A 22,083-nucleotide genomic window follows, 5' to 3' on the forward strand; every position below is an offset into this window, starting at 1 on the left:
TCGAAGACGAGGGCTGGTGCCTCCTCGACGCGCGCCGTTGGCCCCCACGGCTGCTCCTGCACCAGTCGATCCGTGCAGAAGGCAGCTCGCTCACACCGTCCGTTTGGACATCTTGGTCTCCCTGTCGTTTCGGAGTCGGACCACTCCGTCAGAGAGCTGAGGCCTTTCTCAGGAAACGCGTTCCATCGAGGACGTTCTCTGTGTGCGGGAGCTCTCTGGGATTCCAGCCTGGGGATGGTTTTCCAGACACCGCGCCTTGTGGGACCACTCCGGAGCCCCTTTCTCTTGCAGTGTCCCACAGCTCTCCCTCGCCTGGACCCACCAAGAGCCTCCAGATGCCGCGGCACCCCAGCTCCCCCAGCAGCAGCCTCGGGCCGGCCTCGCCCCGCAGTCACCGCCCACCCAGGCTCCCTCACAGAGCAGCCACTCCAGCCCTCCTCCTACCTGTGCCCCCTCAGCAGCCCCCACTCCCCCGGGTCTCAGTTCTCTGGACCGCGAAGTAGAGAACAGACTAAAATGGTCTCCATCCTCATTGTGCTTGGAAGTCGGAGGTCGCTGCGCTTAAATCCTGGCCCAGGCGCTCCCTGCCTTCCCACAGAGCGCAGTCTGCCACGTGTGAGATGGGAACAGGCTGTCTGCCCCCTCAGGTTGCTCTAAAGGTAAGAACTAGGAGACCATGTGCCTGGCGTATACCAGAGGCTCGAGAAATAGGAGGGCTCCCCACCCGGCCTTAGAGGGTATGTGCAGATGACTTTGCTGGTCTTTGAATTTCCAAATCTAGTGTTCTCTTACATCCAGATCCGTGGCAGTAATAACATTCTCTCCTGGCAAACGTAAACTGCTCTGAGAACCGTCAGCACCTTTCATAATCTAGCTCAACTCTACCTCATCTTCCTCCAACATCCAACAAACACCTTCTCTCCTTGCCAGGCTAAGTCTTCCTAGGTTCCAAAGCACACACCCTTAGACCCTATCTGTGGACCCATCACTCCCCATGGGGGACGCGGCTTTCTTATTCCCCATCAAGGCCCCGCTGAGCCCCTGGCCCTCCCAAGGCCCAGGTTCCAGGCGATTTAACCCTCACAAGGTGTCCTAACAGCCCTGTCCGTTGTTTCGTGTTTATCAAGCTCGGTGGTCCAGCTGGAATGGGGCTATTCTGATTATTTTAAGTTTTTCACTTTAGTATAGATCACGTTTCAGTGTTTATAAGCCAGGTATTTGGGGGATCAGCTTTGCAAATGCTTTTTGAAATTTATATGCCTTTGTGCCTTAATGTAATAAGATTTTTTATTTTTTAATTTTATTTATTTTTTTTAAGATTTTATTTATTAGAGACACAGGGAGAGAGGGAAGGCAAGCAGGGGGACGTGGGAGAGGGAGAAGCAGGCTTCCTGCTGAGCAGGGAGCCCGATGCGGGGCTCGACCCCAGGATCCCAGGATCATGACCTGAGCTGAAGGCAGACGCTTAACAACTGAGTCACCTGTGCCCCAAGATTTTTTTTTTAATTAATGCCACTATTTTCATTTGCCCGGAGTCTCACCCGGGAGCTTATTCTGACAGCAATGAGGAAACCATACACAGAAAACCCAGTGGCCTCCTCACGGAGCCAGGAGAAGAGTTCTAAGCACATCCAGCACCTACAGATTTTGTGTCAGGGCACACGCTGAGAAGCCAGCTTGTGATCAAACCCTCTGCATCAATAGGGGGACTCGCAGGAGAGAAAGGGGACTGGCTGTCACTGTTTACCTCAAGAAAGGCGGTGGCTGTGATTTCAGGGCTACATGAAGGTTCTAAGGGGGATGACAGGAGAAAGAGTGACAGAGAAAGAACCACCTTGGAAGGAGACACAGAGGGGACACGGGCAGAAGAACCGTGCGGAGGAGAGCACAAGCCCAGAGAAACAGAAGCGATGTCGAAGGCCGTGGATGGGGGACTCACCAGAGGTCCCTGAACTTACACTAGTAAGGTGGCCACTGGTGACCCCTGGGGACGATTTGCAATCGTGCTGGTACAGTACGCAAGCTGAAGGGGACTGAGCAGAAAGCAGGAGGCAATGGAGACAAGCAGAGATAAGCCACAGAGTTTGTCCTGGTCATTTTGTACCCGGAAGCTTACCTGACTTAAGCCAGTAAAAGTACCTCTCCTGTTGCTTATTCCCTTGCTCCTGGCTTCGCCACGTGCACAGAGCTCAGTCACCAAAAACAACTGACTGCAGACCCTCTCTGCCCAGCACGCCCTGGGCGTGCCTGCTTCTACTTCTCTAAGAAACCTTCCAGAACTATTCAACGGCCATATGCTGACCACTTTCAGCATCGAAATTCTATTTCCCTCTTCAGGAAAATGATAGTTATCTATTTATCAGAGAAAACAAACATACAACCCCCACCCCCCGCAACCCACACACTACAATATGTCAGGTCAAAAGGAGCAAAAGTCCAAGTTCAGGTGAGATTCGAGAGGACGACCTCGAGGTGACTTGCATAATTTATGCTAACCTGTCAAAAAGAGAACTTTAAACAGTTTTGTCTTCCTTCAAAATAGGGCTTTAAGCTTAGAGCCATCAGACAGGTACCTCTGAAACTAAGAATACGCTGTATGTTCATTAATTGAATTGTGAAATGAACTGAATTGGATTTAAATGTAAAAAAAATATTTAAAGGAAAAATCAGATATGAATAAAGAAAAATATGAAAAAAGTGCTATTAGCATTTTTAGTCTTCTGCTTTGGTAGGTACTCATGACACATTTAAAAACAAAATACACAAAAGTGTCTCCAGGGACTTAAGAGACTCGGTAACAGAATTATCGCCAGCTGAGTTTCCAGTGACGTTTCTTTCTCAACAGTAACTCTGGTGTCTCTGCCGGTAGCTCCCCAGGCTACCAGCTCCTGTACCGTCCCGTCCACTCTGTGCTTTAACAACCTCTCTTCTCCCTCCTCTGTCCCGTGTCTTGACCGCCGAGGAGCCGTTCTGGTCACAGGATAAATATTTCTGTTTAGGAACCAAGGCCACTTTATCAGCCCCTACAGACTTAACCCCGTGGCCGCCTACTTTCCAACATTCCAATTACCCTTCAAGGTTCTTCGGGAGGTTATACGTTGGTGATGACTGTGGTAACAGTAGACACGTGAGCCCGTGCTCTTGTTGCGGGCGGGGGGAGGCAAGGGCACTGCTGCATCAATATTTTATGTGGAGCCGATGCTGAAATCCTAGACGAGGAGGCATGCACAGGCCCTCGGTCATCTGCTGGTTGCCCAAGGCGGCAGAGTTTTCTTAATGCCGCGAGCAAGCTTTGTCACCTGCTAGAGGGTTCTCCTTGATTTGCTCCTAAATATCTCCCCCCCAACACACACACACGCACCTGAGATGTTTTTATTTTTTTGATGCCGTAACTGTGCTGTGGGCCAGGCTGCGGATGACCTAAGGGCGAAGGACGGCGGCTGATCCGCCCAAGTGTCCCCGTCGCCGGCAGCCTGGTGCGCGCAAAGTCTGAGGGCAAAAGTGCGCCGTGTGTAGGAGCCAGGTAGGGGAGCCCCCTGCAGAACTAAATCACCCCTCGCCAGAGACGGGGAGAAGGAAAAGCTCTCCGGATGCTTGTACGAATTCACGGGAGAGGCATGGAAAACGGTTAGGCACGGGAAGGCTACTCCTCTGCAATCGACAGGTTTCCCAGCGGGCTCCGGAAACAGCCCAACAACAAACGCCGTTATGCACCTGGCTTGGAGCAGGACCAGCTCCCTCCAAATCTGGAGCCGGGAGGAAGAGCAGAAGATGCCTCTGAGCGGCGACCCGACCCAGGGGACAGTGGCTCATGCCTGCAGAGGAGCTGGGCCAGCTCGAGGCCTGGCTGTTGGCTGGACGTGGACAGTCTCGACCCCAGGGCGGGAGGCGTCTCCGTGTGTCTGCCTGGCCCCGCTTCCCTCATTCCGGGGCCTGGAGGGCTCTGGCTTCCCTGCACCAGGGAGGCTGTGGTCGGAAGGAGGACGTGGCTAAGATGGTTGCAGGAGAGCTGAGGGTGAAACGTGGAGCAGCAGAGGGTCACACTCACTCGCTGGCCGTACCCCCAGACACGAGGGTCCGAGAGAATGGCAGGAGGGGGAGCCTGGACTCCTCGTGTGACAAAGTGCCGCCTCCCCAGCCTCAGTTCTGACCCAGCAGCAGCAAGGATCAGTGTGAAGAGATGACCTGGGGGCCTTCCGACGTCACGACGAAGAGCAGGAGCCTGGGACAACGCCAGCGCCGTCTGGGGAGGGCGACACCAGGGAGAGCCGCCAGCCTCACCTTTCCGCGACCACCAGCGACGCAGAGTCAGAGGAGCACAGCATTTCTTCACCCCGAGTCTGTGCACCAAGACTCTTCCCCAATCTGAATTCACCCCTGAGTGAGCAAACGAACCCACGATGCCGAAAGGATTAGCATCTAACAACCTACACAGATTTTCTGAGTCTTCGTTCAGATTCACCGAGTTCCATCAGGAGAGGAGAGCGGCACTCAGAGGGAAGGATGCTCTCCCAGGAGGGACTCAGGAGGCTTTTCCACCACGCGGGCATTCGCCGTGAACGTCAGCCTTGCTCGTCACCAGGGCTGTGTAAAGGGTCTGCGCCGACAGAGGCAGGTGTCACCGGAGGCATCACCCGCTCCCAGCCCCGAGGCCTCGTGGGGCAGAGTCACTTCGGGAAATCCACGATCATCCGTGACCGGACGCCCCAGTCTGCCCCAAGGTTCTTCAGGTCCAGCAGCCAGATCTTCTGGGAGCCAAAGAGGGCACCTCCCCCAGAGCGCACAACTAATGAATAAACCCACAGCAACATGTTCGTGGTATGCGTCGGGGGAGACTCCCCACAGCAACTACTCCCTTCTCTGGAATGTCCTGACCCAGCCAGAGGGTCAGAGCTGACTCGCCCATACTGCCCCCCCCATATACACACATCTCACCCAGCCACGGCCTCACGGGGCTCATGAAGACGTCAGGCCCATGTGAAACAAGACGCCTCTCCTGTAGGGCTTCAAAGCAGCAGCCGGGGGCCAGAAGCAGGTGGCCCGGGAACCGACAGCGCCGGTCTGCGGGAAGGCGGCGGGAAGCTGAGAGCAGGCGAGACGACACACAGCGTCCTCCCCCCTCATGCTCTCTGGTTTTGATCCTAGGTCTTCTCTGAAGAGTTGGGATTCTCTTCACGATCCTGAGAAAGCCCTCCTGGAGTTGGTGTGACCCTCACAGCCAAAGACACCCAAGAGAACACCATCCTCTCCCGGTTACCGTGTTCTTAGTTTAACAACTGGGTGCCCTGGGCGAGCACTGGAGCAGACCCGAGAAGGCAGAGCCAGGCTGGGGGTATGAGGGGCAGCAGGGCAGGGGGTGCCCGGTGGAGTCCATGCTCTGAACTCGGAACACATCTCCACGTCTGGGCCTCTTGTCCCCCATTTCAGCGTGCCTGACCGCCAAATTATACCTCACCGAATCCTGTTTTTCTAGGCTTGCATGGTGAATAGCCTGCTTTAGCTGATATTTTACATATATATATATATAAATATATATGTATCAATGTAGTCCATTCCTGTTTCCACCTGCTGATATTCTATTAAATCAAGATATGAAGGTAAAAGGGCGTCTGGGTGGCTTAGTCATTAAGCCTCTGCCTTTGGCTCGGGTCATGATCCCAGGGTCCTGGGATCGAGCCCAGCCTCAGGCTCCCTGATCCGTGAGGAGACTGCTTCTTTCTCTGCCTGCTGCTCCTCCTGCTTGTGCTTTCTCTTTCTCTCTGACAAATAAACAAAGGAAATGTTTAAGGAAAAAAAAAAAGATATGAAGGTAAAACCCCGAGGGGGATATTTGTACTCTGCACGGTGCCACCCCGATATAGGCTTGTCATCTTCAAGATGGAATTATCAGCAGAGCTCGAGCCTGCGTTACAAGACAAGTTAAACATTGCACAGAGGTGGGATTAAATAGTTATCTAAAGTAACACGGTTTGGAGGGTTTTGTGGGCAGAAAACTGGTAGGGTCTGGAATAACTTCCCCCATAAACATCCATGTGTAATTTCTTGATACGGTGAAAGAATAGTCAACTCGGTCAAGCATATTTTCTCTTCACTTGTCATACGTGATTTTTCCTTAAAAACTTGCAATGAGGGACGCCTGGGTGGCTCAGTTGGTTGGACAACTGCCTTCATCTCAGGTCATGATCTCGGAGTCCCGGGATCGAGTCCCGCATCAGGCTCCCAGCTCCATGGGGATTCTGCTTCTGTCTCTGCCCTTCTCCTCACTCATGCTCTCTCTCCCTGTCTCTCTCTCAAATAAATAAATAAAATCTTAAAAAAAAAAAACAAAAAAAACCTTGCAATGATCTTGTAACAAGGTATAAAGCTAGCTGTTTGTGTATGTATATAGCTTTTTGTAAAAATCAACAGTCCAATACATTCTTAAACTGCAATACTGTCCAGGAGAGCAAAATTAAAAGATATTCAATTTTTAAATTTTACACAGAGGGCTCAAGGAAAGAAAAGCTTTTCTCTTTTAGGATTAATCAGTAGGAGAATAGTTAACTGACCATGTAAACTATACTATTAATACACACAACTTTTTTACCATCTGTGGTTTGGCAAAGGGTGGGAAATAAAAAAAAAGAAGAAGTTACCCTTGAGAAACTGCACAGGGAATAAGGAGCATCTGTCATCCAAACTACACTTCCTTTCTTTGTATCTAAATTTTATATAAAGGAGGAAGAACATTTCCAACTTCAAGCAAAGCAAACAAAAGGTGAATGAAGGCTTGTACGTGTGTGAGACCAGATCAGAAAGTGCTTTCCCTCCGATGGGCTTACCGCTCGGCTCAGTCCTGCCCTTCAAACCAGGAGCCCCGGGATAGAACGTTTCATACTCTCCAGGATTCCGACCCTCTTTCAGCTCTCCGTGGAGCAGGTGACCACATCTGAGGGTGACCGGGGGCAAGGTGGCAGGAAGTCCCTCGCTAGACCCTGAGGCCTCGAGGAAAGGTGTGCAAGCAGGTAACGACCCACTACCAGCACCCGGGCAGGGGTTCCGTACAGTGCCACTCTGAGCTGCGGTGCGCTCTTATCCCCAAAGTCTAGATGCCAAACATCTTTACTTTCCCAGAAAATCAGAGCAAAATGTACCATTAAAAACAAAACAAAACAAAAAAATGAAACAGGAGCACCTGGGTGGCTTGGTCGGTTAGGCGGCCGATTCTTGATTTGGGCTCAGGTCCCGATCTCGGGGATGCTGAGATCGAGCCCTACATTGGGCTCTGCGTTCAGTGGTGAGACAGCTTCAGGATTCTCCCTCTCCCTCTGCACCAACCCCACTCTCTCTCTCTCTCTCTCTCTCAAATAAATCTTAAAAACAAACAAACAAAGACAACCAAGCACCTAAAACTAGCAGTTTTCAAATCTAAGTGTAACTCCGAATCCAAAGCATTAATCTATTAAAGCACAGATGGCCGGTTCCCACCTGAGTGTCCGAGTCACCAGGTCTGGGGTGAGGCCTGAGAATGTCCATTTCCAACAAGTTCCCAGGGGACATGCGTTGCTGCCGCAGGCAGGGCTGGTGGTGGTGTTGGGGGACGGGGTGGGGTAGGGGGTGCGGGCACCACATCTTGAGAACTACTGTCTTAAACAGAAGCAGACAAAGGGCGTGCACGAGCTCTACAGGACAGGGTACGAGCTTGGTGTGGACGACAGGGACAGCTGTTCACCATGCCCCTCCCGTCAGGAGCAGGAAGTCAACCACTTTACGAGCCCTGCTCCCCTCTCCGGTATGTCTGTCCTAGAACTCCTGCTCCAGGGAGAGGCACCGAGCTCAAGCACAAACCCCATGTCCTGTGACCCTGTGAGCTGGGGCGCAGCCCCCAACATGAAAGAATGTAGCAGCAACGCCCGGTGCTCACCCATCAGAGAACCAAAGCTAATGGCCAATGTCACTCCTGAGAGTGAGACTCCAACCGGAATACGACGAAGCAGCCACGAGGCCCGAGGGGTACAGTAAGGGCACAGCCCGACAGGAGAGGGGCTGGGGGAAAGGCACCTGCTGGAGAGATGCAAGCACACAGCAGCTCCCCTTCTTCTGCCTCCTGACCTGTCCTCTCCCTGCACCTTGAAAAGTCAGGTTGGGGGAGGGGGGCTGTGGGGGCCATCTGTGCCAAGGAGGCTGCCCCCTGCTCCCCAGCCTCTCTCCCCTCAGACCCCCGCGGGTCTGATCACCCTGGCGACTCTGAGCATTGAGAACAACACCCACAGGTCCCAAAGCCGTGCTTCTCAAACTGGCACCTGCGTCACAAGCACGCAAAGGGCTCTGAAAACACAAACTGCCGGGCTCTGACCTCCGGGTGCAGTTCCGCAGATCCGGGGTAAAGCCGACAATTTAGATTTCTAACAAGCTCTCAGATGATGCCGATGGCCCAAGGACCACACTCAGAGCCACCTGTTGGGCTATTCCTTGCTATTAATGAGTACACTACTCTCCTTTAATTAGTTTATTACATGAAAGAGAGTATGAACATGGCTTTGGTCACCAACCTTGCGACTGACCTCAGACAGTACAGCACTTTCTGTGCTTTAATTCTCCACCCGTAAACTGAGAACACCTACCTCCCAAATACTGTTGACCTGATGAAAGGTTATTACTGAGTAATTTAAAAGACGTCCCCCACTACCAGCTGCTGCCTTGTCTTTTAGAATATTGCTGACTGCCTCGATAGAAATAATTTATAACATTTAAGACAAATACTCATACCCCTCCTCCACCACACAAGATTGGAGAAATCCTTCTCTTTTAAAAAAGACAAAGCCTAGCCAATGTGAGCCTTCCCCAAATGCAGAAAAATTGAAGATACTTTTGATTATTCCTCATGGAAAGAGATATTACTTCAGTCAAGTTCCATGTTAGGTGTAACGACCAAGCAAACACACACAGGTTTCAATTTGAAATATACATACTTTTTAAAATTTTCTTAAGAGTGTGTACTTTCGACAAGGAATTACAAAATGCAATGGCTTCTTCCCAGTTGAGAACACAGGGCTGTACAGTTGCCCATTTCAATATTAACAATCAGGTAAATGCCAGATTTCAATCTTGGGAACTAAGAGCAGGGATCCAGGCTTATTTCCCCAGAGTGCCCCAGTCAACTAGGTCAGGCAGCAAAGTTCGCCAAGGAAATGCTCTCAACCTCATTAATTATCAGAGCCCAGGCTCTGGCATTTCAAGACAGAGAGCTGGCGCCCTGCCCAGTCACCCTCCTCCCGTTCCTCAGCCTTTATGGAATATTACAAGCACAGACCTCCTGTCACCTTTCCCAGGAGGGGAGTGGGGCTGAAGTGGGCCTTTCAAATATTTGCAGTCCAGGGGCCAAGTGAGTCCATGCTAGTGATGATCAGTGAGTTCTAATGGGACAATACAACTCCCTCCAGGACAAAGACAGAGCCAGGTTAGACTTGCAAGCATCCTGGGGACACAGAGCACAGGTGGATGGGCAAAGCCAGCCGCTAGCTTCCTTGCTCTCGGCCTCTAATGAAAGCCACCAGCAATTACAAGAATGAGAAGTGTGCTGTTCATCGACAGTTAACCCCATCTAATACTAAACATTCGCAAAGTGTGTATGTATCTCCTTTACCGTGTAAGGTAGGGAGCCTGGGCTCCCTCCGTCAGTCATTCTTACCCCAAGGGGGTAACTCTTCAGTCTTTTCACTCAGGATGTCTAGAGCAAACATCAATCCATCTCAACGGAGAGCAGTGACTTATGAGAGAGAAGACAAGAACACAAGAACACAATGGGGGGAAGAAAAGTTCCTTCAATAAACAACAGGGGGGAAATTGGACAGCCACAGGCACAAGAATGAAACTGGACCTCTCATACACACACACACACAAAATCAACTCAAAATAGATGAGGCATCTGAACATAAGACCTGCGACCACAGAACTCCTGAGGTCAGTCAGCTGATGATTTTTTTTTTTAATATGACACCAAAAGCAAAAGAAACAAAAGCAAAAATAAAACAAGTGGGACTAAATGGAACTAAAAACCTTCTCCACAACAAAGAAGATCATCAATAAAATGAAAGGGCAACTTTCTGAATGGGACCTAATAAGGGTTAATATCTAAATTATATAAAGAATGTATACAGCTCAGGGCACCCAGTTGGCTCACTTGGTAGAGCATGCGACACCTGATTTCAGGGTTGTGAGTTCAAGCCCCATGTTGGGTGTGGAGAGTACTTAAAAAAAAAAAAAAAAAGAAAGGAAGGAAGAAAGAAAATCTTAAAAAAAAAAAGAACTCATGCAACTTAATAGCAAACAAAACAAACCAATAAATAGCAATACCATAAACCAATTAAAAAATGAGCAGAGGATCTGGATACTTTTCCAGAGATAGAGATGGATAACAGATACATGAAAAAGATGCTCTATAACATCAATCATCAGTGAAATGCAGATCCAAACCACAATGAGATGTTACCTCGCACTTGTTAGAGTGGCTAATACCAAAGACAAGAGGAGGAGTCGGGCACCTGGCTGGCTCAGTTGGTGGAACGTGTGGGTCTTGATCTCAGGGTCATGAGTTTGAACCCCAACTGGGTGTAGCTAACACTTAATTTAAAAAAAAAAAGATAAGAAGTAGCAAGTGCTGGTGAGGATATGGAGAAAAAGGGACCCTGTATGCAAGGTTGGCAGGCATGAAACGTGGTGCAGCCACTCTAGAAAACAGTAAGAAGCTTCCTCGAATAATTAAAAGTAGAGCTACCATATGACCGAGCAAACTCGAGTTCTGGATATGTAGGTGAAGAAAATGAAAACCCTACTTTGAAAAGCTATCCGCATCCCCATTTCACTGCAGCATTATTGACAAGAGTCATGATTTGAAAACAGCCTAAGGGTCCTTAATGGATGTGGATAAGCAAAATGTGGCATATATTTTGCCACATATAAATGTGGCAGCGAAACATTGCTCAGCCATAAAGGAGAACCGGATCGTGCCACCCGTGACAACACAGATGGACCTAGAGGGTGCAAGTGACATTAAGTCAGACAGAGAAAGACAAATAGCATATGATCTCTCTTATATGTAGGACCTAAACCACCAAAAAAAAGGCAAAACCAAGCTCACAGATGGAGAACAGGCTGGCAGTTCCAAGGGTGGGGGAAGGGGATGGGCAAACTGATCATTGTTGTTTAAATAAAAATTTTCATTTAATTGCTGCTTGACATGTAGGTCTTTTTTTAATTCATTATACAAAGATTTTTTTCAACATTTCTTTCAATAAGTTCCAGTTAGTTAATATAAATATGTCCTCTTAAAAAGCATAAATATATTTTTAATCACTGTTTATTATATATACAAGCTAGAGACATCTAAGTCTACGAAAAACTGAGGTTCTAATTCCAAGTCATTTGCAACTGAAATGACTGAAAAAAGGAAAACCCACAGGTCTTCCCAGCAGCTGCTGGGGTAGACCAGCAGACACACAGGCTCAACTAGCATCTCCAGGTTGTTCTGACCTTGACCCACAGGGAAACTGGGAAGAACATTTGATGACTGTAGGACTTGACTTTATGAGACAAGAAGTTAAAGGATCAAATGTGAATCTTTACCAAATACCTAAATTTTTCCTACAAACCCCTATTTCTCCTTCCCTGATTAATCTGTGCCTTTTCAAGAAAAATTATCTTTAATTTTTCTGATATATTAGGAAAAACATCTCACTCTGTGCATCTAAGTTTCTTGGCTGAGACTTGCTCCAACTGTATTTCAGCATTCATTCCAAGAAGCAGAATCGTGTGTTTCTAACTGTAAATTTACATGAGATTTTAAGTGCCTGGGGACCGGAGCAACTATCTTGGTCATTGTTTCCTTGTTTAAAAATGTACTCTGTCTTAAAGATATTTGATTGAAAAATGACGCATGGCCTATTTCCTTACCTATTAAATTGAAAAAAAAGCAATCTATCTTGTTCAACATGTGCTCTCCCTTACTAAATCTTAACAAATAATGCATTCCTAAGGCTCTGGTGCTCAGAATTTTCTTTAACGGTCTCCTACATTAGAACAAATCCACTAGAGGCACCTGGGTGGCTCAGTGGGTTAGGCCCCTGCCTTCGGCTCAGGTCATGATCTCAGGGTCCTGGGATCGAGTCCCACATTGGGCTCTCTCCTCAGCGGGGGGCCTGCTTCCTCCTCCTCCTCTCTCTCTCTCTGCCTGCCTCTCTGCCTACTTGTGATCTGTCAAATAAATAAATAAAATCTTTAAAAAAAAAAAAATAAAAAGAACAAATCCACTAACATCTACCACCAAAAGAACACTATGTAACTTCTGCATTACCAACCTCCAGCAATGGTCAACGGTCCCCTCCAGGGAAACTTTTCTCTGCCTCTGACATGTACATAACTGTATCCAGTACCACTGTTTGTCTTGGTAACAATGCTTTTCTTGTAGAGAAGACACATGACACCACCTTTGCACACTAACACCCCACAGAAGGAGATGCTCCTGGATGGAGCCCCACAGCTGGGTGGAAGAGCACTGAGATCACCCCCACTGAGACAGACGCTCACATCCCACCATGTGGTGGACAATGGTCCCATTTAAAAGAAATAAATTGGGGGCGCCTGGGTAGCTCAGTGGGTTAAAGCCTCTGCTTTTGGCTTAGGTCATGGTCCCAGGTTCCTGGGATGGAGTCCTGCATCGGGCTCTCTGCTCAGTGGGGAGCCTGCTTCCTCCTCTCTCTCTGCCTGCCTCTCTGCCTACTTGTGATCTCTGTCTGTCAAATAAAGAAATAAAATCTTAAAAAAAATTAAAAAATTAAAAAATTTTAAAAATTTTAAAAAACAAAAGAAATAAATTGGGCAAAACACATCCAGGGTCTTTAGAGTGATTACAGTTATTCGGTATTATTTCTATATATGTTCATACACATATACACACATATATACACACATTACATATACACACATACACACACACAAGTTTATAATTTCTAACCCAGTCACTTTGCTTCTAATAACACACATTAAAGAAATAAGGTTCACAACAATAGAAAAAATTAGGCACAAATACATGTATTGCCCCACTAACTACCACAATAAAATGTCAGAAATTTAAATTACTATTAAACAGTAGGGAGACACTAAACATGCGTATGAAGTCTTATGAAGAACTAAGTCAAGGAGTCTTCAATAACTTTATTAACATGAAGAGCAACGTAATTTAGTCTCCCTCAATATATCTTAAAAACTTACAAAAAGTACAAATTTTCAAATTGCTTAGTCTATGTGACTATTAGTATGTGTGACTTAGTATATGTCACTATTAATGTCAGTGAATGGAGACACTGTCCCGTGCTCAGTGTCCATAATAAAGAGGGTAAAGCAGTATGCTTCCAGATCTTATCAAAAGCTTTAAGAAAACCATTTCTGCCTTTTACAGTGATGAAAGTTCCTCTAACAGATTAACTTTCTGATCAGAACACCTCCTGGACAGGGTCTAGGTCACAGATCAGGTTTCTAGGGAGTGGAGTCTTGATTTCTGACTGTCTACACCCAGCCAGACCCACTGGGTAACAGTGTAGCCAGCCAGCAAGACTCTTGTGATCTTAAAACTGTCACCCCGGCTAGGAAAACAAGGGCATGCTAAGGACATCACATTTTCACAGTAATTAAAATACAGGGGCAGATTTTTAAAAAGAAGTCTAAGTGAGTTTTACAGAAATAACATCTTTTTCAAATGTCCATAATTTGCTATATATGTTTATACAAATACCATACATAACTTACTGTATATATTTATACCAAATAACATATATAAATATTTATCATATATAAACATATATACAAATATAACATATATAAAAATTGTTTAAATATACTAAGGAATTCAATACATTCTTAGTAGCACACCACACTCGAAGCACATCAGAGAAATACTAGGCATTTAAGCAAAAAAAAAAAAAAAAAAAAAAAGCCAAATACATAGAGGAAAAGAAATTATTTTCCTAAATAACCACTGCTTCAAAGAAATATAAATCCTAACATGAGACTGCTTTGACAATGACAGAAACACTTGGGCCTGGAGAAGTTGGGAAATTAACAAAACAGAAACCCTATAGGTCAAATCTTATGCATCCGGCCAAGGTGAGCACAAAGCTAAAAGCAAGCAAGTCCTGAGTAATTACAGTAAGTGAACTACACATGCAATGAGGAAAAACACCCAACTCCATTTGTTAGAAAAATTACTATGAAACACTAGAGCAACAGTGACTGCATTAAAAAAAAAAAAACAAAAAAACAGAAACAATAAATCCAGGAGTTGATTTAACATTCAATAAAAGGGGTGCCTAGATGGCTCAGTTGGTTAAGCATCTGCCTTCAGCTCAGGTCATGGTCCCAGGGTCCTGGGATCCAGCCCTACATGAGGCTCCCCAGAGCCTGGTTCCCCCCCTGCTGCTCCCCCTGCTTGTGCTCTCTCACTCTCAAATAAATAAAATCTTAACAAAATAAAATAAAATCCAATAAAAAATAATAAAACCCTATTAAAGAAGTTAAGTGTGTATCTCTTCTAAGGGTACCTCAGTAAATAGTAAAGTAAATACTATTAGAAAAAAAAAAGCACTAGGACATATTGAGGGAATTGAAAAAAGAATGATGAATAATACAGATGAAAAAGTTATGCTTTTTGAAATGGACATGACACAATGGAGGGGCAGCAGGAAGACTAGTAAACGGTGCCTTTAGCAGGTGGAAACAGCTGGGAGTCAGGTAGACTCAGGTGAGGTCTCTGCCCCAACAGCCTCCCAAGTCCTCTGTGCCCCGCAGAGGGGATGGTCCTGGACAGAGCCACACTGGGACCACCCGTACCAGCCCCAGGGGCTAGGTCAGCTGGGAAATGGGCATTCGCTCATACACTGCCCTGGGGTGGCTATTGCTCCCATAGTTAAAAGAAATCAACTAGGCAACATATATCACTGTCCTTTAAAGTGGTTACAGCTTTAAAAATAAATGTAACTTCTGACCCTGTAACTTTGCTTCTAATAATACGCCTTAAGAAAACATGTTTTAAACTCCCCCTCCCCCACGGATTAAGTAACGTAAATTCACTGCCCCACGATTATAATAGCAAATAGTTAGAAACTGAAATGACTACACAGATTTCATGTTTATGAAGATTTTATGAAGATGTGGAAATGCTTGTATTATACAATTAAGTGAAAACTGGGTATGAAGTTGATTCCACAAAAAATACATACAAGGGACTAGAAGGAAATCCAACAACGTTTCAATAATGTTTGTCCTTGGTCTCAAGACAGTCTTGGGGGCCTGATCTTTAAAACCTCTGAGGCTTAGGGGCACCTGGGTGGCTCAGTCAGGTAAATGTCCAACTCTTGATTGTGGCTCAGGTCATGATCTCAGGGTCATGGGATCGAGCCCCGGGTAGGGCTCCGTGCTCAGCAGGGAGTCTGAGATGCTCTCTCCTCCTTCTACTCCTCTCTCTGCTCACTCACTAAAATAAAAAGAAATTTAAAAAAAAAAAAAAAAAACCCTCTGACACTTAAATGTGCCGAGAATAAGGTAGCACACGTTGACTTCATACCGGGCACCTAGTGGCTCAAAAGAAACGCAAGCACCCATCACACAGGGTCACCTTCCACACCTCCCACCGGACTGGTCTGTGATTTTAGTCAAATCGCAACTTCTGGGCTTTATTTTCCTCTCCGTACGGTGGGAATAATCGTAGTGACCGAGCCGCGGCAGGAAGGGGAGCTTAAACAAAGAATACAAAGTGGAGAACTTAGGCCTTCAATAAACGTTAGTGCTCGCCTCTCCCTCTCCTCGGAAAACAGTAAATTTTGTTCTTGCTGGCCAGTGTTGAGCCACTTAAAAAAAACAAAAATTAACTCTCAAGTCAACACCACTTGGCCACTTAAGTTCTAGAACACGTGCAACCGTCCAGACCATAGGAACGTACTCCCAAGAGGTCGGCCTCTGACGAGCCCAGGCACTGGTGCAGGTGGCCAGGGCTTCAGAAGGGGCCAACACTGCACGCGAGTTGGACAAGGAAGAGACCTGGAGGTGCTTTTCAAAAGAAAACACCCCCCTGGGTGCATAAGTAGGTTTCACGTTCCCCAGCACGTGCCTCATCCATAGGGGCCTTCCAAACTAGGACCTGCCGTCCGTGTTTTCCTTGTCGGCCACCATCTGTGCAGAAGAAATGAGCTGCGTTCTGCACGAGAGATCTTCAAACCCCGTCTGCACAAGGCTCAATGGGAGGGAACAGGAAACCATTTTTGCTGCTGTAAGAACAAGGGGGCAAGTTTCCGAGAGGGAGCTACTCCTGTTTTCTCCCCGCCAGCCACCAGACGGGGACGGGGGGTGGGGAAGATCTGTATCGGAATAAATGGTCCCCAGCTCTCTTTTTTATTTCAATGGCAAAAACGTGGCTGAATCTGCCTAGAGATCTCGGAAAGAACGTGGGCATGCACCTGCAAAGGAAACGAGAGGAAGTCAGACTTCGGCGTCTCTTCTAGGCCCCCGGCCACACTTGTGGAAGGCTGGGCCACGATTCCGGGCTCACTGGGCCCCTCCTCGGTGAAGCCACCCCACCCACACTCCTTGCTGCCTGTGCCATGCCTGTGCCGGGGGACTTTGTCTCCCGCTTGCCCCAGCGACCTGTGGGGGCCAGAGAAGCCGAAACCAACGCCGTTTGTCAGAGACATTCACGCGCGTTGACCCGACAAGATAAGGCAAAATGGGTAAACTGAGAGGCCGACTAAAGCATCGGAAAGCGGCACAGAGAAGGAGTGGTCAGCAGCGAGGCCATCGGCTGAAAGGGTGTTAGGAGGGGGGAGAGGAACCATGAAACCTGAGAGCTGGGTACGAGCCTAAAAGGGGAGGAGGCCAGAAGCAGGCAGGGGCCGAGTACGCAGTGTGCCCTTTTGGATATTAGCTAACGTTGACATGAAGCCATCACGGTTATCAGTACATTTAAAAACGCTGCTTTCCGTCCTTCCTCTTTTAGCACTGCTAAAATTACATATAGTTTACATCACATGTGTTTTTCATGATGAGCGTAACACAGAGCCGAGCTTGGATCCGCAGTAGAGACACACACACACGTCCAAGGGAGAGTTAAGTGCTGCTTTGGCGGACGTGCGCTCAAACGGTTTCGTATGAATGGGAAGTTCTGAAGAGTTTAAAGACTTCTCCCTTGACAAAGCAAGTGCACATTTTATAACACAGGGACAGCAGTGAGAAGCCAGGATGCTGAAGAACGAATAAAACAGAGTGTCCCCTCGGGAGCTCACAGGCTGTTTCCTGTTACAGATAAGAGAAAGAACAAGAACTTCTGGTGTTTGTCAGGTCTCCGACAAACATGTGTGCGGCATCTCTGAGTCCCCTGCTCGGTCTAGGTGTTGATAAGATTTCCTAGTGATCCAACAAGCTACTAGGGCTGAATTCATTTGGGTGGGTCAGAGCCCCTCATCTTTCTGGACTATAGACTAATTTGAGATTTTTGACTTTAAAAAGGGAGAAGGAAAAAAAAAGAACTTCTTCCTAGCAAAGCACATATAAACAAAATTCTGGAGTCAGTTTCATAGACACGTCTCACCTGAAGCCCAAGGATAAGATGCTAATGTTCTAGCAACCATTTGCACCTACAGAAACATACATGTGCATATAATCATATAAGCCTAAACTGAAAGATTTTATGTTTCAACCATGCCAAGAGCTTCTGAGGTTCATTCTTTGGCTTCTCTTTTCAGTAACATCACATCAGTAGTGGCAACGAGAGAGGTCCTGTCAGAAATCAAACAGCACGTTTATTCTCAAACACAATGCATGGAGCGGACACAGACAGAGAATCACTCCGGTTTCACAATGGCTCTTCAGAGCTCTCAGTTAATGGAGTAGTCACAGTTTCAGACCCAACACAATGCACAAAGAATAGAAAGAGAGACAAAGTGGCCATATTAGGGATGTGGGTAACAGAATTATCTTCCTGGCAACAGCGACTTCAGTGCTGGCTATATATAAACAAAAAATATAAACAAAAAATTCTTCTCTATTAAAGGTCAGAAAATAAAAATAAAGTTTGACAAAACATTTTATCAGTTTGTTTGAAGCAACTTTGTGGACAGAAGTATGGTGTGCATGTTTGCTTCATCTTTTCTCTTAAGCAACCGAAGTACCTGATTCGATCTCTTCTCCATGTGCCGAGTGCTACTAGCCAGAGGGTCCACTAATGTGCAGCCTGAGACATGTCTCTCATCATTGGCTGATTTCTACCGTGGTTTGTGATAAGAACTCTGCATCACCTTCCTTATGGACTCTAAGATGGAAACAGGACACCTTTAGATAAAACCACCACCCGGTAAAAACTTCCATGACCTTTTTGAAGGTTATGTTAGACCACTGTCCAATATACAACTCCTTACCAAATGCCCTCTGCACATCTACGACTTGGGGTAATCCGGATTCTTTAACACATCCAGTTCTATCGGTAAGGTCATTTGGCAGAAAGTACCCAAAGCCTTGAAAGAAAGAAAGGAAGGAAGGAAGGAAGAAAGAGAAAAAGGACTAACTTTGAGCAAGCTATTCAATTTCTGAGAAGGTGTCCTAAGGAAATAACTTGACAAGTCCATGGCGATGGGAATATCTCAAAGATATTCATCATAACACTGGTGCTTATGATACTAAGAAATTGCAAACCACCAAAATGTCTACCAGTGAGAGATGGTTTTAATAAAGGGTGTATTCATGTAATAGGATGCTACATAGCCATTAGGAAGAATAATACAGATGGAGAAATATAAACACGAAATGATGTATATGCCGCAGTCGGTGGAAGAAAGCAAATCACTCATGAGTGTATATGAGATCTCATGTTCTTTGTGAACACACAGGGGAAAAAAAATCTTGAATTCACGGACAGAGAAGAGAAGGCTCTTATGTCTGTCTGGAAGCTTCAATTCTGAGAAGTTAGTCGGCTCTCCTTTCCACGGGTACAGCCCTTCTACTATTCCTGGTAGGACACAGTTTCTAGGCCATTTTCCTCCCTGGCTGCCCTCTTAAAATGCAGAGCTCAGAACCCAGGGCAGGCCCTCAGAGGCTGCCTGTCCAGTGCAGAAACAATGGCATGATTATCTCCTTTGTTCTGAACACTGTCATTAATGCTGCTCAAGATGGCCAACCATGTCAAGTGGCTGGCTCAAACCTTCAATCCTTTTTTTTTTTTTTTTTAAGATTTTGTTTATTTATTTGACAGAGAGAGACACAGCCAGAGAGGGAACACAAGCAGAGAGAGAGGGAGAGGGAGAAGCAGGCTTCCCGCTGAGCAAGGAACCCGATGGGGGCTTGATCCCAGGACCATGGGATCATGACCTGAACCAAAGGCAGACGCTTAACAACGGAGCCACCCAGGCACCCAAACCTTCCATCCTCTTAACAAGAGTGGCTAATGACCCAGGTCTCTCCATGCCACGGACATGCAATTGTTTTTCCTATACCAGGGATAAGGAAATTGCGTTCAGTAGAGCTTAATTGTATATTTGTTCATGCTGATTGCTTTTGACTTTTAGAAACCTTTTTCTATTCTGATTTCTGAAATCCTAACCCTGAGACAGATGCAAACGCAATCCGCCTTTATCAGAGACCGCCCTCTCAAACCAGGACACGTGTCTTTTCTTGGAAGGACTACCAAGCTATTTATCTTCTGACAACTTAAAATATTTTTATATGAAAACAAATGTGGACGAGTTAAAAAATAAAATACAAAGCAGATTTCTCTTTGGGCAAAAACATGCAACTTCAAAGACACATGATTCGCTTCCAACTTACCCAACGCTCCTGCCTGCCACTGACCCTGTACCTTTCACCCCTTCACAGCTTCCCCTAAAAAGTATAAACTCTGCTTTCCCTAAAGAGTTCCTTGATGGGAAAATGAGAATAGTAGTGGCAAGGCAGGGACGTGTAGAAAGTCAAAGAGCTAATTAACCTGCAACACACCTATGTACAGTATTATAATCAAATCTGTACTTTTCCAACTTACCCATAGAAGGATCCTAAGAAACTCAAACACTGAGTTTTATTCTGGTATCCCCTAACAATGATATTTACTCCAACTCTCTCTTCAATAACTAACTGATTCAGAAAGGAAGGAAGGGGGGGAGGGGGAAGAAAGAAAACAAAGTGACTTTAAGAAAGGCTTGTCCCTGGGAAACCCACGTTAACTCGCTGCAAACTGCTGTGCCTCTTTCCAAGCCAATCCCAAATCATCCCTTCTTCGCTCCAAGACCATTTCACACCTATTCTTTGGAAGGCACTCAACGAGAGTCCATCGGTGAGAAAGGAAACCATGAGGAAGACAGAAAGATGACCCACAGAGGACTCCAACACAAGGAGAAAAGGCTTTGAGAAAGGAGCGTCGAGGTGGCCCAGTCAGTTAAGAGCCCAACTCTTGGTTTTGGCTCAGGGCATGATTTCAGGATTGTGAGATCAGGTCCTGTGCCGGGCTCTGTACTCAGTGGGGAGTGTGCTGGAGACTCTCTCTGCCTCTCTCTGCCCCTCCTGATTGCACTTTGGCTCTCTCTAAAATAAATAAATCCTTAAAAAAAAAAAAAAAAAGGCTTCCAGAAAGTTCCAGACCAGGAAAGCACTAGGCAGCAGGAGGGACGAGCTCTCTCTGGTAGGACCAAAGCCTCCATGAAGACGGGGCATAAAGGTAAGGATGGGGGTCACGGTAAGAGACACCAACCTGATTTTACCGGAGAATCGCCTTTAAAAGAGCTTTCTCAACCATACTTGGAAAGATCTAGCATTTCTCATTTTCTATTTCAGAAAATAAAAATCTTTTCCATTTCTAAAGAACACCTGCCTCTCTCTTCACTCTTTTTGGCCTTCCTCTTATCCTCTGAGATTGCCAGCACAAGGCTACAATCAGAAATATTAAACCTTTACACTTTCAACAGCATTTTTAAGTTTACGAAGCGTTTTCAAGTAGATTACCTCTGGCAGGAAAGCGTCCTAAGATAGGATGAACCCGGGCCTGGAGACGCAGACTCAGTGGAAGAAACTCCACATTCAGGTCATCTCCCCCAGCGTGGGCAGCCTCCCCCTGCCCTCCACATTTGTTTTGCTCTTTCCAATAAAAAAAAAATCATCATCCTTGAGTTGCCTAAGCTTAGACCAAAAACCAAAAAAAAAAAAAAAAAAAAAAAAAAAGAAAGAAAGAAAAGAAAGGAATAACAGTGTTGACTTATGTAATCAAAAACTTTGCACAAAAATAAATGAAATGGGTGACCAGTGCAAAAATATTTGCAAGAAACTCTACGTGGCTATCTCTGATGTTTGGTGTTTAGAATAAATCTGTAAGACTACAAGAACAGACCAGACAATTGACAAGAAGGTGACAAATCTGGGGCAAAAATCTTCAACACTTATGGGTAGACTACCCCCAAAAAAGGCTTGCAAAACTAGAGTAGATCCTTGCTGCTCACAGACTCCATATGTGCCAAGTGGCCCGCTCAGTGCACCCTCTAACCCCCAAATCACCGCTCACGGTCACTCGCGGCCATGTGCGGAGTGGTGACATCTTTGACTGACTGTGGCACACATTCCCAGCACAGGTCAAACAAGGCAACGCCCTGCCTTCTTGTTTCAGCTCTCCTGCCGTAAACAAGCATCCCTTTCACAGTCACTCAGTTCCACATTTTCTGCATTTTTGTTGATAACTGTCTTGTCTGAAGTGGCCCCCACGCAAAAGGCTACAGGGCTGTCCAGTGGTCTAAGTGCGAGGAGGCTGGGACAGGAGTTACGGGGAAACCGGGTGTTAGATGAGCTTCATTCAGGCCCCAGTTGCTGTGCTGGCAGCCAGGAGCTCAGTGTTGAAGAGTCAACAACATGTAACAAGGTATCTTTAAAATGGAAACACATATGAAAAAAGCTACACAGTAACTGCTGGCGGAAGTGTTAATGACCAAGAGCTCACAGGACCCTACCTAAACTAGTCCTTTTCAGACTAGGAGCAGCGCTTTAGTATTTATTAACTCAGTGCTCACGGCGCCCTACAGAACAGAAACGTCA

The 22,083-nt window shown here is 46.5% G+C and overlaps 1 protein-coding gene across 3 annotated transcripts in view; it reads right to left on the reverse strand.

Moving 5' to 3' along the window:
* Window positions 1-22,083, reverse strand: part of KANK1 (KN motif and ankyrin repeat domains 1) — a 192,433-nt gene that overhangs the window by 128,681 nt on the left and 41,669 nt on the right. The window lies entirely within an intron of this gene.

Source organism: Mustela putorius, unplaced genomic scaffold (assembly GCF_011764305.1).
Source record: "Mustela putorius furo isolate JIRA1106 unplaced genomic scaffold, ASM1176430v1.1 tig00003854_pilon_pilon_pilon, whole genome shotgun sequence".
NCBI classification, from domain to species: Eukaryota; Metazoa; Chordata; class Mammalia; order Carnivora; family Mustelidae; genus Mustela; species Mustela putorius.